At 39.8% G+C, this 17,338-nt stretch overlaps 1 protein-coding gene across 1 annotated transcript in view; it reads right to left on the bottom strand.

Annotated features, from left to right (window-relative positions):
* LIMA1 (LIM domain and actin binding 1) overlaps nt 1-15,585 on the bottom strand; it is a 66,978-nt gene extending 51,393 nt beyond the window's left edge. The window contains exon 1 of the mRNA XM_015831853.1: nt 15,515-15,585. The gene's annotated coding sequence lies outside the window, so the exon portion shown is untranslated. The remainder of the gene's footprint in view (nt 1-15,514) is intronic.
* Nucleotides 15,586-17,338: the final 1,753 nt, after the last annotated feature.

Here is a 17,338-nt window from a genome sequence, read left to right as displayed (position 1 = left end):
CGGTGTTGTGTTGTTACCGGCTCAGTAAAGTTCGGATCGAATTCTGAATCAGGGGAAACCGTGGCAGTCGACGCGGAAGGTTCAGCTCCGGGTTGTGCTGTGGACGAGACTTTGCGGAGTAAGGTCACAAAGGAGGAAGGGTTAAACATACCACTAAATGGAGGAGTCTGAGTAGAGGTATCCTCCTCATCAGACATAGTGAACTCCTGTTCATAGTCCTGACCCTGAATTGACAATCCCTCAGAATATGAAGATCCGGAAGGAGAGGAAGGTGCATACTGAGTTTCAGGCCCTTGCTCAATCATGGGTAGTCCTGACCCTGAATTGACTGGATTACCACTACTCATCGGTCTAGGAGGCACGGCCCTTGCGTCAAGTGCGCGTTCAACCACCTGCGCAATTAACTGGGTCAGGCGCTCCTCTGAAGGGAAGGAAGGGGGCTCAACTGGCCGAAGTCCCGCTGCTGTGGGGGTGAAAGTAGCTTCTGGAGTCCCACGCTGTGTAAGTGTAGCCGATGTTTGGGGTACTTGGGCATAAGACAGATCCTCGGTTTGGGGATTATCCCTTCTAGCAATTTTTTGCGCCCTAGAGAATTCTTTTTCTAAGGCCTGGTGCCTCCTGTTGGCCTGCTTCTCTGCCCTCTTGGAGGTTGTGCTAGTGGATCTGGCCTTATTTGTGGATGAGGCCTTGTCAGATTCCTCCATAGGAAGTTGGACAGAAGTTGAGGGGACCGCTGTGGAGGGGACAGTACCCCTAGATGGAGGGTCAGTGGCCTCCATTCTCCGATAACACAGGGACTCGAAGGGACCCCCCGGTATCAAGAGAAATTCAGTCAACGGGAAGGACAGGCGCACTATCAGGTACGTCTGGAAACCCGGACGCAATGTGAGAGCAGCTGACTTTGTTATGCGGACAGGACAGTCACACAGCAGGGTATGCCTGGAAATCCGCTCTGCTCCACAAAAGGATAATAGAGGTGCTCAGTGGGACCACCTAATATCCTAAGGCCCAAGAATTTTGGGAGCACAACAAGGTACTCTTCTGTGTCCAAATAACGCTGAGGCCCAATTACAGTTGGAGACACCAAGCCTGAGGAATAGAATGCCAATTTGTTCGAGGGTGATAAGAATCTGTAATCTAGTTCAAATTACTAAAGTGTATTGCCTTTATTGTTTTTTAATGTTGGTCAAACCCCAGATTTGAGGCCTGAGTGGGAAATGCTACAAACGTTACTTGACCCGCCCACTGGAAAATTACAAGACCTCGCCAAAGAGGGCCTTCCCTCAGTAATTGTGTGGGGCGAGTCAACTGAATTTGCCGCCAAAGGTGTAAAATGGCGGCCGCGCCCGAACAACGGCCGAGATTGTAATCACCAAGCTCCTGTGAGAAAGGAGCCTCGTGGCCGCGCGAACAAAATGGCGGCCGCGCCCGAAACACAGTCCCGTTAAACTCCTAGAGAAAGGGAGGTCCCCCGTGAGTGGGGACAGGAGCTCAAAATCGGGCGATTTGGGAGGAGAAGCAACCGTTCGGTGCTATTTCCCCTGATAGCCGAGAAAGTCAAGGGCTTCGCGATCGCGCGGTCCCCAAAATGGCGGCCGCGTGCGCGAACGACGATCGGCTTGGGAGCCGAGGAAAAGTCTTTTCCCCCCTTAAGGTACGCTGCGGGCCTTAAAACCCGAAAAATACGCCGCCGCTGCTCAAAGAAGGCTGCAATCAGTTTTGTAAGAGCCGATCGGAGTTTGTTTGGGGCGCGCGCGCGACTCCGAGGCTGCCGAGAATGTTTCTGCGGCCTAGCTTTGAATGATTAGTCCCCTACGAGGCCTTATCGGCCACCGGGCTCGCAGCCGCGAGCTCCGGAGTGATCCCTGGGATCTAACAGCCGTTAGATCCCGAAGCAAACTCAGCCTCACTTCCTAATCTGGAAGAGCTCCTGGGGGGAGGGAAAAGAGAAGGGACCCCCTTCTGTCTTCCTATGATCTTACTCCCCCCACTACAGAGCCGAAATTCAGATGGCTGAGATTTAGGGCTAATTTTGGAAAAATTAAATAAGGGGAGCCAAATTGTTAAAAGTTAAAGGTAGGAGATGGAGAATTCACAGAAAAGGTCTAGACTATACCTAGGAGCCAGAGTTGTACGTCCTGTCCATGGGCAAGATCAAGTCAAGACTGGGAAATGGAACCAGGACGGGGCGTGACAACTTTGGCTGACTTGATCTGATTGGGCAGGAATACAGTCTCCACCCATTCTGTGGATCCTCCATCTCCAGTGCTGGAGAACAGGAACCTGACCCATCATCTCCAATCCATCAATCTATACACTACCCCAGTCCCTGGGGAAAAGCCAGCCCTTTACTGCTTTTGAGAAGGCTAAAGGCATAGGAGTCTGCTAGATCCCCAGAAGAAGGGTGTTCACAGGGCAGTACTACTATAGAAAAGGCACACTTCCTAGGTCTCATTAAATAACAACACTTAAANGCCCGAACCACAGTCCCGTTAAACTCCTAGAGAAAGGGAGGTCCCCCGTGAGTGGGGACAGGAGCTCAAAATCGGGCGATTTGGGAGGAGAAGCAACCGTTCGGTGCTATTTCCCGATAGCCGAGAAAGTCAAGGGCTTCGCGATCGTGCGGTCCCCAAAATGGCGGCCGCGTGCGCGAACGACGATCGGCTTGGGAGCCGAGGAAAAGTCTTTTCCCCCCTTTAAGGTACGCTGCGGGCCTTAAAACCCGAAAAATACGCCGCCGCTGCTCAAAAAAGGCTGCAATCAGCCTTGTAAGAGCCGATCGGAGTTTGTTTGGGGGGCGCGCGCGACTCCGAGGTTGCCGAGAATGTTTCTGCGGCCTAGCTTTGAATGATTAGTCCCCTACGAGGCCTTATCGGCCACCAGGCTCGCAGCCGCGAGCTCCGGAGTGATCCCTGGGATCTAACAGCCGTTAGATCCCGAAGCAAACTCAGCCTCACTTCCTAATCTGGAAGAGCTCCTGGGGGGAGGGAAAAGAGAAGGGACCCCCTTCTGTCTTCCTATGATCTTACTCCCCCCACTACAGAGCCGAAATTAAGATGGCTGAGATTTAGGGCTAATTTTGGAAAAATTAAATTTAAATAAGGGGAGCCAAATTGTTAAAAGTTAAAGGTAGGAGATGGAGAATTCACAGAAAGGTCTAGACTGTACCTAGGAGCCAGAGTTGTACGTCCTGTCCATGGGCAAGATCAAGTCAAGACTGGGAAATGGAACCAGGACGGGGCGTGACAACTTTGGCTGACTTGATCTGATTGGGCAGGAATACAGTCTCCACCCATTCTGTGGATCCTCCATCTCCAGTGCTGGAGAAGTGAAAAGTCCGAGCAGATAGTGTGAGCAGTTTCTTCCATGTGCAATGAATACAACGTCACATAGCATTATCCCTGTCAGCAAGTTAGAAAGCAAGCGTGACACACACTGCATGAAGTAATACTTTACATTTCAGAGAATGTTGTTTCCCCTGAATGATAATTTATCATTTTATCATCTTATGGGGAAAAGATATAGGGCTTAACCTCCAAGTGATGCTAAAAGTACTCAAAACCACTACAACCTGTATGTCTAATGAGTTCAACAGAAACAAATGTTTTTAAAAAGCTATTAAGGCCTATTATTTGATATGATCAAAGGGCATTTTAGGAAATTAGGCAATCACTGGTGGGGATGACAGGTGGGGTCAGAGCCCAAATTCAAATCCTTTCTTCATTGTGAAACATTGGGAAATCTGAGTCAATTACTATCCACCAAACAAACTTACAGAAATACCTATCCAATGCTCTATTAAGCCATAAAATATGTATAGATATGCAGGTAGCCAAGCTAAACACAAGTTATTTAATAATAATAAATAAACTATGATTTGTTAGGCTGTATTTATTCATACTACCAAATTGTATATGCTTTTTTATGGCTTAATGTATTTCCTGAAACCAGCTCTTGTGGTCATTAAACAGTGTGTAACCTAAATGTGTGGCATGAACCCAGTCAACTAACTTGGTTAGGCGATCCATGGCTTAATATGTCACCATCACCCTTAACCCGCAATTGACACAAAATGATGGTTTTGCTCAATAAACAAACTAAGCACAAACAAACCACAATGTGACTTAATGTGATGGTTTGAGTCACACAAGAAAGATATAACATGGTTTTAATTTTAGTCTTGTAGTTTTTCAACCATATTTATGCTTTAAAATGTTGTGCTAAGGGAGCTATAAAGCTACCACAAGGATTAAAAAAGGGCGAGAAAATTGTACATACGCTTGGAAGAATATAAAAGGTGATGTAATAAAATAAATAATGCAGGCCTTGTCTTCAGGCAATTGATGAGAAGGCTGTTTTTTCCTGTCCTTCCTGAGGGATTCCAAGAAAAAAAATTACAGAGAGGGAGAAGGGATAGAATTCCTTTTCTGACTTCTTGCTTTAAGCATTCTTGTCTAGGAACTTGTAATCAACCAGCATTGCTGTAGCAAACGAGTCCCAGGAAATAGCTCCAGCTTCGAACACAAATGCTGAAGTCCAACAAGAGCAAGACACAGCACACAGGAAGTTCAGAAACTGGTTCTTCCACTCTGCTTAGTGAAGAAAAACTGTAGAAACCTGGAAGAAGTCCTATCCCCCTGGGTAGAGACTGGCAGAAGGAATAGATCAGGGGTCTTCAAACTTGGCCCTTTTATGACACGCTGGCTGAGGAAATCTGGGAGTTGAAGTCCACAAGTCATAAAAGGACCAAGTTTGAAGACCCCTGGAATAGACTCTCTATTCTCCAACATAACAGGAACAGGAAAATGTGGCAATTATTGAGTATGTGTATTTGCAAATATAGGAGACCTAGTGAAGCATACTGAAAACAAAATGAGCTATTCAAACTCTCTTCAGGGAACTGAAGCTGTTGCTTCTACCGAGAGTCCATTGAATGGAGATAAGGCAAAAGCTGGGCTGCAGAATGTAAGAACTTTCACTCCATTCAAGTAGCTATTAAGAAGGGTCGGATATTCATATAAGAAGTCTGAAACATGCAATCTGCACACAGGTTCTTGATAGAAAATTTAGAACAGGAAGTTTTTATTTGTAATTTAAACCCTTTGTACTGCATTATGTAACAGTACTTAGCACCAGCACTCTTCTAAACAAAATTACATTTTTTTAAAGTGTAAAGAGCAGGCTTTAATTTTGACAATCCTTTAAACTTTGGTAGTGTTACTTCCTTTGCTGTTTCTTAATCTGAAATATATCTTGCATCATTATTAGTTATTTCTATTTCTACACTTAATAATCATATAGTAGTATATTAAAACTGTTCGGCCCCTTCATTAGATTGTGGGCAGGCATAAAGAGTGCAAAGGAAATGCTATCTTCCGAAATGGGGTAATACCTGCAACTGTGTATATACATCTGACTGTGTAAGGTGATAGGCGATCTCTGACTCGGGAAGATTCAAATTCTATTTCAAAGTAACTTGTGTCACAACATAACCCATTCAATTTGTAAGCCACTTCTGATGTACTGGAAACCTAATCCACTTTTCCTTTATTTTGCCTTCCCGAATGGCAGATTGCTTTCAGGAGCTCACTACAAGCAAGCATGAAATGTGAGCTGGGAGGCAGGATGCTTTGCAAACATTTAAGTCTCTCCAATGAAAGAGAAAAGCAGAAGAACAGCACACTGGAACGCAGGCTCCATTCCATAAGGAGTCACAAGAGAAGAAATAAAGTCGGCATCCTAAAATTGCAGAGAAGGTGGAATTTGGGGAGTGTCTGCCGTGTCCCAGTAAAGATTAATGTCATGTGACTCCGAGGTCCCTTCCCACACTGTTATTCTGACTGATGGGGGCGTTTGCAAAATACATCAGGTAAAGTCTCTATGTGGTAGGATTACTACCTCTTCTCTAGATATAAAGTATCTCTCATCTTTGAAATAAGACAGAACTTGGAAAGGTGTGAGATACAGTAATTCGGATTCGAGGCAGAAAAGGTCTTTCCAGGAGGGTTTGGGTGCACACTGCTTCCATAAGAACACATTAGGTTTGGGTCTGCAGTCTCACAGCAATATGGTTTTGAGTTAAGGATGCCCAGACAGCATGCAGCAAATTGTCACACACTCTTGGCTCCTGCTCAATTCAGATACACATTTTCCAGGAACCCTGAGGCTACCAGGTAAGCCAAGAAAAGGGGTAGCTTCTTTAAGGCAATGACAACCTCTAGACTAGAGTAAGCATGCCCACAACCCTTCCAAAGCAGTTTTTGCTTCAGATCTGAATACCGTAGCTGCACATTTTGTTTTCAAAAGACAGGATAGGAGCCTAAAATGGTTAAATCATGTATTCCTAATATTGAAGGATTGTATGAATTGAGTTCGCCTTTACCAGACACCTTCACTTACCAGCCCTGGATTTAGCATGTGGCGCACCCGGAATGGGACAATTTGCCACAGCCAACTTGCTGCCGGCCAATTCAACAATTCAATTTAATGATTTAAAATAATTTTAAAACTTATTTTAATTTTTGTCATTCACATTTCATTTTGTCTCTCCTTTTGCATCCTTTCTTTAATAATTATATTCCACCATTTCTTTAATATTAGTATAACCCTTGTCCCGTGGCAAGTTGGCCTAGAGACCCTGGGGCAAGTGTATAATTTTGCCTATTCATCCAAAAGTGATTTGAGAAGGAAATCTGGGGGAAAGCTCTTGCTGTTCTATTTTTTTCTCCAGGATTTGGCTTTAGGAACACCCCAGGGTTATGGGGTGTACTCCAATCCACAGCTCTAGAAACCCAGTACAAAATTGCATGCATTTCACTGAACACGAAAACCTCTAGCAACCCTTTTGTATAAATAAATTGTTGCAGTTTTAAAATGTTTGTGAAACATTTTTCTAAAACGAAGCTAAGCAGATCCCAGGAAGTGTTTGTTCACTTGGTCCCTCTCGCCTTACCTGCTATTAAGAGTGCTATTTAATATACACTTTATAAAGGTGAAGTGCCATAGTCACACATTAGCTCAAGATTAAAAGTACAAATTTCTTCCTCGCAATGTTAATTTATAGGGCTGAGCATGCTTCAGAATGATTCACAAAAAAATACTTCAGTCCTTATGCAAGCACAGCTATTAATTAAGGCAGCCTGATGTTTTTCAGCCTTCCATAAAAATGTGAAATAAAGCTACCATTGCTTTAGGGAATCAGTTCAGTATATTGCATGGGTTAATGATGCGGTGCTTTTCTGCAAGGTCACAAGGAAGCCTGGGGAAAAAAAACAGGTTGCTTTACAAGTAGAAGACAGGTGTTATCATTCACACAATGGTTGTGAATGATAATTTCTTCCAAATAATTTGAATCTTGCACAGCCTTACTGATTTATTCAACCTTCTGATTGTAAGCATCTTTTGCTACAGAGTAACACTGCAAATGCAAAGCTTTAACAGCTAAGAGCAATGTAGATGCCAAGATGAGAACTGATTGTTTTTAAATATGGATTTCTGTGGAACATATTTCAATTATTGTCTTTCAGCTTTAGGTTATATTTCTTTATACTATGTTCTGCACATACTATCCAGGGTTTCATATCAAATTCTACAGTGGCCAGCAAGGACAAAAACTACTTAATGAGATATTACCCAGGAATAACCCCCCTCTTTCCCTAGCTAGCATAAGTCCGCCCCAAAATAATACACGTGTTGATTTTAAGGGAAAAATATGGTATCCACAAGGGCAACACTTTCAGTAAAGGTATAGAAATTTTGTAACATTTCAATAGTGCCTTGTACTTTTTCATCAAACAAGTTACTGAAAGGCAAGAATGAAGGAGGGTACAGTAATGACTAATTTTTGACGAAAATGTGTATTTTCATAGATGTTGTTGAAAGGCTGTTCCCCAGAGCCATCTTCATTCCACTAAGCTTAAAAATAATTTTCTGAACAGCATGTGACTGTCTTCACTACCAAATGATGGCACACTCCCTTCAACTGACTAACAGGGATCAGATCAGAAAAAACCAGTATCTGGAGGGAGACCTCTTCAACTCATTCCATCTTTCCTTGATTTTTTACATGTGATTTGAAAGGAAGAACCCTGGTAATTGTCAGGGACAGTGCCAGGCTATTCCTCTCTTTAATTTTAGAAGACCAGTGGGTGGAAATGTAACATTAAAGACAGTTTATCAGATAGAGAGAGGATAGAAAGTCAAAGAGCTGAGTGTTTCTATCAGTTGGAAACTGCCCACCCCAAAGATCTAAGGCTGATGCTACAAATTGGGTTCACACCAATTTCATTTGAACCACAGCAGCAGCAGCTAATTTATAGATGTAGGCTTTCTTGGCCAACGTCAAACTGATATTCCAGTGTTTTGCCAGCAGCTGTGGCTGGCATCTTCAGAGTTGAAATTGATCTGCTTCTTGGCAGCTCACTTTCACCTCTGAAGATGCCAACCACAGCTGTTGGCATAACATCAAGTTACCAGATAATTAAACCACAGACTATTCGTTTGGAAACTCATCAACATTGGAAGAATGTAAGCTATTCTGCTGTTACCCAAAATGAAGATGTGATGTTTTAAGGGGGTTCATAGCCAATCAAAGAGCACACAATCACTACAGGTGGAACAGCCATAAGGGTAATGTATATTCTCCTCTGCAGGAGCACACCTTTCCACCCTTTCATAAAAATAGGGCTGAGGAGATTTCAAACGTCACAACTGTTCCTACAGAATAGTATTTGCCAAGGCCAACTAAATGAGTGGTTCTCCACCTCAAACTCTTTATCAAGGCACTCCCAGGCATGGTTCAGGACATTAAGTGTTTTGTGTAGTTAATGTTTACATGGGAACATTCATCCGTAAAGCAAACATTATCTAACTAGGTTGGTTGTACCTTTCACTACTGAAACTGAAGCTTCAGAATGGGTAGGTTTTATGACACTAAAGTAATTTTTATAAATCCTGATGTAAAACACGACAAGACAGCAATTCAAACATTTGGTTTTCTTTCTTGAAATCGAGCACAGAAAGTTTTAAGAAGCAGATTGCCAGTGTCTTCAGAACTAAACACAAACGTGAATGGCATGTTTTAATGAAATGCTATTAGAATAGTCACCAAATTTTGCCACTTCACTGAATCTAGGCTTTTTTAACCAGCGTCTATGGCAAAATTCACTCTTATTAAAATGGTTAAGAAAACAAGATAATAAAGAAAGCAGCTCTGCATGAAATTTGGCAAGTTAAGTACACCAATCCTCCCCCTCCCTCCGAGCCAAGTCCAGTTTTCTCTGTAAAATCATGCCAGGCAAAAGCTCTTTGCTATTTATTTTATTTATTTATTTAAGCCTAAAGAACCAAGTACAATGTGTCTGTCCAGCCCTAATAGTGTACTGTACAAACATCCTTTTCATGCATGCTTGTACTTTTGTCAAAAGAGCAAAGATTTTAATCTACATGACAAGAATCATTAGTTATTCCATCATTAGTTATTCTATAATTTGTTAATAGATATTACATAAGACCTGTTGGTGCTATAGACTGGCAAGAATCCAACCATTTATATCAAATTTAGTAACATACATTATATACCTATGATTCCAAAATAGTTATGAAAGCATGAGGACAGAAACACCTAAGAGTATACAGATGTAACAACAGGCACATCCATTGCATAGGATATCATTAAACATAAGACAGCTATGCTGGATCAGATCACAGGATCACGTTCTGCAACCACTTTCTATAAAATTTAATCCAACCAGGGGTTAGCCTATTGCTAAGTCCTCAGTCCAATAAGAGGATAAAAATGGCACATCCATTTAATAGTTTTGAATGTATAATTTTTATTTATTTATTCATTAAATTTGTATGGCAGCCAACTTCACTAAAAGTGATTCTGGGGAATACACGACAATCAGATAAAAATTAAAGTGTACCATGCCCAAAATGCAGCCATGTTAGGAAGGCTATGATATAATGAATACACCAAAAGATTTCTCTTCAGGTTCTGCTAACTGTTGTTTTAAAAATTAAAAAAAATTTACTTACTGATCTTTCTCTTTAAATGCAAGACTACAACTTGTTGCTTTTGTAGGTTTTGCTTAGTAAATATGCAGACAGAGAATTCTAAAGTGCAATTATTCTTCTTTAGAAACCCTCAGATCAATCAAATCAAACTTTTATTATGGTCAAAGATTAGCATAAGGGGCAGGATGCAAAGAATTAAACATCATAAAATACATCAGAATTTTAAAAAATCACGTCAAAACTTAAAATGTAGAAACAAAAGTCTTTAAAAATCTAATAAGAAGTAAAAACAGTGGATAGGAATAAAAGAGCATGACAAGCTAAATCTATCACAATACAAATCACTTTAAAGCAAACAAACTAGATGCTCATTAAAGCCGGTTTATGGCACAGGTCATCTTCTGACATATTTTAAGTCCTGCTGGCAGAACCTGGCAATATTGTATGTTGTAGCAGGGTTGGTATCTGAAAGCACAGAGAGGAAGGAGTAAAAACCTTAGAAACCGTGTTATCGTAATGGAAAAACCTATTAGCTCCTGAAAGAGGTAAAGAAACTGTCACATTACCCTTCTTCAAAGTTATTCATTCCTGGATAAGGGAGGAACTTGTACAGAATATTCCAAGGTTACTCCAAAACGAATAGAGAAGATAATCAGGGCAGAGGTGCCATTTGCACACACATCTATAGAATCCTGTCAATCTGCCTTATCAATTAGAATCTGCTTAGCCAGAATATGCATCTAATCCTTCCTAGCTAGTACAAATAGTCCTTGATTTACGAACATTTGTTTAGCAACCATTCGAAGCTACAATGGCCCTGGAAAAAGTGACTTACAACTGGTCCTCATCTTACTACTGTCACAGCATCCCCATGGCCATGTGACCAAAATTTAAGCAATTGGTATATATTTACGATGCTTGCAACAGCCCATGTAGTAGGTCATAGTTCATTTTATCATATGATACTGAATAAATCATGGATGAGTCCATATACAATCCTACTAACAGTCTATGCTTTATAAACCACAACCATAATAGTAAGGTTTACATAAAACATTAAGTCAAAATCAATCAGTTTTACAATAAAACAGAACATGCATTACTATAAACATGGTTTCAGAATAATTTTTAATTGATTACCTTTTCTTTCTGAGCCACTTTTTTCCTCAACATCCACTTTTTTACCTCTTAAGGATCTATTTTTCAGGAATGTTTTATTGAAGTACACATAAATGACAGAAAATACTATACAAAGCTAACAATAAGAAGTTAACTAGCAGCTTACAAAGCTATATTCCCATAATATACTTCCCTCAGAAATTCACTCCTCAAGGTGCCTACCGGTAGTAAAGGTGTTTTCCTCAACACTTTCCTTTTTGTACCATGAAAAGATGTCGTTAGAAAATCTCTACACAAAATCCAGGCTTTTATGAGTTTGTTAAACTGAAAATGTATGCCTTCCAATAATTTTAAAGGCCATTCATTCACCAGTATATCCAACTCAAACAGGATTCTATCACAGTATATTAACATTTCAAGAGATCTTGATGAACTGAAGTATTCAGTCATAAATTATAGAATGATGACCACAAATCTCTATCAAAATCACTTCTTAAAAAAAGTAAAATGTCTCTTTTTAGTAAAAACAGTGAAAGTATGATAGCTTAAAAATCAGTTCAATAGCTATGAAAATTACATCTTTAAAGTACTAGATTAAAAAAAGAAAATTCACCCAAAAATATCTACCTGGTATATCGGAATAGTCAATTAAGAGTGTCATAGCCAATAGTCTAATACTGTAACTATGGCTTACTAACTGCCTGCATGAATTCATCTAAGATTACTCCAGTGCAATCATTCCAAAAGGAAACAAGGTGGTGAAAACCAACATCAGATTTGCCCTTACACAAAAACAATTCTCAACTAGTATATACTTGGTATGTTTCTTTAAAACCTAGACTTTTAAAAACTATACCACCAGATCGCTCCAGTGGTACACCTAATAAAGTGAGGGTGCTGCATAATTTAAACCAGGTTTCTTGAATCTGGTGCCTTGTAGATTTATTAGGGTCGTTTTTCCTAGCATTCCACACAAGCCTTGGAAATACTAGATATATATTCCCAACTCTCCCAGGAAGTCCAAGGTTTAGGAGACTGAGATATAAGTGATGCAGCACTCTTTATGCCTCCCTTCTTCCAGAGACTGTTACTAGTAGCTGTGCAATGCACAATAATATATGAATTTCTCCAAAATATTCTATTCCAGATAATAGAACATTTAACTGAACTAAACCAAAAGAGTAAAAGGACATTTGCTATTAAAACTTGGCAAAACAAAGCACTAATGAATCTGCAGATTCATGTTTGGATATAAGGAGGTCATTTAGCATCCTTAATAAAAGGGCTTCTTGTTTTCAGCAGCAATATTTATGGCATAAATTAGAGACATCTGCAATAGTACAATTACCTGCTTCTGCCACTAATAGGCTTAAATCATTTCTTCACTAGAGATAATTTTGGTGCTTGGTCCATAAGCTTCATTGTTTTCTGGACAGGTTGCTTTCACAACGATTTTAAAATGATTATGATATGGAGCTCGAGTTGACATATTTTGCTAAGTGAAGATACAGTTTGTGTGTGGCTCACCATTTTGTGTGAATTCGGGCACCATGGCCTATAAAATTAGTCATGGTTTAGAGCTTAGTCTTAGGGCATGTTGTGGTACAATTTATAGTTATTAAAAGCATGTTAACCAACTATGGCAGGGATCCCCAACCCCCGGTCCGTGGACCAGTATTGGGCTGCGGCATGTCAGCAACCAGTCCGCACAAACAAGCAAAGCCCCATCCGCGAGATGCAGGCAGCACAACAAAACCATGCACCCTCCGATCCACGGAAAAAACTCTCTCCACGGAACTGGTCCCTGGTGCCCAAAAGGTTGAGGACCTCTGAACTATAGTTTAAGGTAATATATGAAGAAAGTAACATACATGTCAAGCTTAGCCACAAATGTTTTCTTTTGATCTTGCTTACTATTTAGTACAAAACTACCTTTTGTACTTTACAGACTATGCTTTGTAACTAGCACAATATGTGACCCACACTACTATAGTATGTTTACAAACAGTGGTTAATGTAAACCATAAATTAGTATTGTGCTATCCAGATATAATTAAGAAAACATAGTTTCTAACTAACAAAGAAAACAGCTTATGGGCTGTTGATTTGATCTCTGAGCTTGGCGATTTGGCTGCAAACGTTTCATCTCCATTTGCAGCCAAATCGCCAAGCTCGGAGATCAAACCAATAGCCCAACTACCAACCCCAGCTACTAATATTCAAACACATCTCAAAACAGCTTATGTGATAAACTATTTAAAAATTTGGGATAACAAGTCTTAAATTTGGAACATTAAGCTCAGACAATTGACCAAGGGGTGGGTGGAGAGGAATTACCCAGTTTGTTGAAAAATCCATAGTAACCTGATTCAAACATAATTCTTAATTGTTGCATAATAGTATGTCAGAGCAAAACATATTATGGCTTAATGACATACCATCATAGTATGTCAGAGCAAAACATATTATGGCTTAATGTGATGTGTGAATGCAAACTAGAATACTTTTACCAAAGTATAATGTAACTTTATTCCACAGCCAGTAGTTATATTATGTTACAGTGTGTGTGTTTGTATTAATATAGTGTGTATTAATATAAATATTAATTATGATTGAAGATTTCAGGTCAGAGGTAGCCCTCTGTATTTTGAGTCACTATCAATTAACAATTATTATTCTGCAGATTTTTCCTTTATGAACAACAACAAAAAATCCATTCCAGGTATTAGCAGCCACTCCCTCATTTGCACTATGTAGTCTAGAGAGTATTCCAGTGTTCAGGGAGAAAGGTGAGTCAAGGACATAACTTGGTCAGAATAAATTTTTAGATTTTAAAGGTACACCTTGAGCTTTAACAAGCCATACACTGGCCTCCACACAGTTCTTTTTATATACCTTTTCTCAGCTCACTTTGGTTAAGAATTAGTCAATCCTGGAATAAGCAGGATTTAAACCTTCAACCATTTCTACCATTTTTTAAACATCATGGCAATTTTCATTAGATTGTATTTTACAGATTTTATGTAGTTGGGCTTGCCTTAACAAATGCAATAAATAAAAATAAACAATATTGGTCTCAAGGAAGACTTTTGCTAACTTGCTTCCTTGCAAGTATTATGCAGTACTATATTGATGGGATAAAAAAAGGAGAACACTTGATTACTATTCGCCAAAGGGAGAACTGATCATCACTTCACTAAGGACAGCACTAGAATCAATAGGCCAACAACCTTGCACCCTATTAAGCCTACATAACAGATACTACAGTAATTTTTAATCTAGGGCAATCTTTCCCAGTAGAATATCTTTGTACAATACCCTTGCAATTGTATTGGGGCAACTCCTCCCAAGGATTACAGCCAGCATCCTTGGTAATATAAAACTACAATGCCAACACATCTGGAAGGCAATAAGTTGGGGAAAATTGACCTAATGCCAGGATTACTTGAGATTCCAATAAGCTCTGGAAAAAATGCTGAAAGATACACAGCTAGGTTATCTTTCATAAAATTCAGTAACCACTTTCTCCAACAGATTCAAGATCTTAAAAACTCAAATCACTATAGAGACATTTCCAGCATATTGAGCACCAAATAGTTTAATATTGAGAAAATGAAGTCCACAAGAACTATATCTGGTATTCTCAAACTGCTAACCAAAAGGCAAGATCAAGGTGCACACGATGAATGACAATATGGAAGATTGGCAAGCCCATTATTACTGCCTCTACCTAAAGGTTTTCAATATAAAAATGTCTAGGAAATTATACTTTTAACAGAAAAAAAATCTAACTTTCTAACATAAAAACCAGAAAAACAGGGTTCTAGGCCAGAAACACAACAGACATATACACGCCCTGGAAGAGATATCTGCCTACAAACTGAGCTTCCTGGGCCCTTGCTATTTAATCTGCTGAAGACTTATTACTACCTATTTGTCTATTCAAAGCATTTTTGAGCAGCAAGAGGACACCAATAGCCAGTTCACTGCAGACAACCAAGTCTGTTCAACAAACTACATTCTTTTAACAGTCTCATACAAAACCCTCCCCCCGAATTAAACAAACTCAAGGCTTCCTTTAATAGTTACTCAACTCTTTCTTCTCCCATCCAAAGGACGGAAGGGATAAAAAGGAGAGTGGTTGGCATTTCACTATCAATTGAGGTAACTATTTCAGAAACAGGAAGCAACCATGGGAGAACAGCTACCCATTCCTTAGAAAGGATATACTGTATTAAGCACACCGTGCTATAGGCAACTTGATCGTAGAGAGATACGAATTACATTTTTCAAAAGCGAAATTACAGCATCCTAGCGAAATAAAATGTGCGTCACAAATACCAGCAAGATAAGCAAAACATAATTTATTTCCATCTACCTCGACTTCTCAACGGCGGCGGCCGCTCCCCAAACCTCTTAACTGCGCGCACCTGTTGCTTCTGCTGCGGCAATAGGTACTTCCAGCGCTAAGTAAAGAAGGGAGATAACCACGCCTCCCCGGAATCTGAGCCGCCTATGCCCGCCTTTTGGCCCCGCCCCGTCATGTTCTAAGCCAGAATGCTTCTAATTCTTTAGCGCATGCTCGGCTTGTTCTGTTCCCTTTCTTTCTTGTCTTTCGCTATCTTCCTCCCCTCCCCTCTCTAAAATACACGTTATTCCCATTTGTTGATGGGGAACAGCATAATTTAGCAAGCCAAATTTATCCTCAGAAATAAATGGTGGAACAGGTTCTTGTTCAAATGAGCAATGGCTTTTCAAATATGGGCTTCGATCTATTTTTCGCTCTTGAAATGCCACTGCACACAGAATTAAACTAGCCAACCACACCTTAAGTCTAGCAAACCCAGCCAATGTAGTTAGTTTATGGCTCAGTAGATGAGTGATCGAGTAAACCATAGATAATAAGTTAACCATAAATGAGCATGTGATAACAAGCACAGCCAGTAGATAATTCTCGAAATGATCTCAAATCTGCCCTAAAAATGCAAACGATTCAATCCTTTGAATTTTCATAGGCACAGTTTTCCATGCAACCTATTGTCCATAAGTTGCAAACAAAGGAAAATATATTTTTACAGAACAATAGAAAAAGCATATTAAAAGGGAGATTCTGAATACTGATTGTTATATGTGACTGTTGCTTTACAATATTGGGAAGTCTAAAAACGAATTTCATTTGCCTTTTAGAGACCATATTTCATCAGAGTGCGGTGTAAGGATTACTTTCTGTCCATTAAACAATTATACTAGTACAGTATTTATTGCAACCATTACTGTTATAATCAAGTCCTTTCACTTTGCTGGTCTTCCTCTTTTTCTTTCGCCCTTCCTAGTAATGTAGGTATTTTAAGAAAGGTCTTCACATGTTTCCAAAATATTATACTGCAGTCTGAACTTGGTTATTTGTGCCTTGAGTGAGGATTGATTTGTTCTGATCCATCTTTAAATTTTAATCAACTATCCAGAGTTTTTCAGAAATCTTCTCCAAGAGCAAAATTTTAAAAATTCTATAGTGTTTCTATTTTGCTTCTTCAAAGTCCAATTTTTGTTTTCATAAGAGTGTTATAGGAAAACTATTGCTTACATAATTCTGATCTTTGTATAGACAACTGTGGAAACTGAATACATTTCCCAAGGCTTTCACTGCTACTATTCCAAATGTTAGTCTGCGGTCTATTCTTGACTGTTAGTTCTTTTACTATTGATAGTGAATTTTAAAGGCAAAAAGTCACCAGTATTTTCATTGTCAGCTCTAAAGCTGGTTTCTTTGCCTGTTGTTACTATCAGAGTAGTGTCATCAGCATAGCATAGGTTATTGAAGTTTCTTCCTGAAGTTTTAAAATCACACTCATCTTCTTCCCATCCAACTCCTTGTTATGTTGTTTATATATATAATGCTTTGTTTATATATAATAAGGGAGACTAGAAAGTCTTGTCTCATTCCTTGCCAATTTGGAGCCAGCCTCTTTTGCTGTTTTGTCTGGACTATGATTTCCTGACCTGTGTACAGGTTTTGCATGAGGCCAATGAGATGTTCTACGATTCTTATTTTTCTAAGTGCATTTTTGAATATGATTGGTACAATCAAAGGTCCTTCTATAATCAATGAAGCACATGCTGACTTCTTTTTGATATTCCTTGGCTTTCTCAATTATCCAGCAAGCATCAGCAATAATGTATACTGTTCCCCACCTCTTTCTAA

The sequence above is a fragment of the Protobothrops mucrosquamatus genome, unplaced genomic scaffold (genome assembly GCF_001527695.2).
Source record: "Protobothrops mucrosquamatus isolate PMUCROS unplaced genomic scaffold, P.Mucros_1.0 scaffold_282, whole genome shotgun sequence".
Classification (NCBI taxonomy): Eukaryota; Metazoa; Chordata; class Lepidosauria; order Squamata; family Viperidae; genus Protobothrops; species Protobothrops mucrosquamatus.
This window is presented reverse-complemented; position numbering and strand designations above follow the sequence as displayed.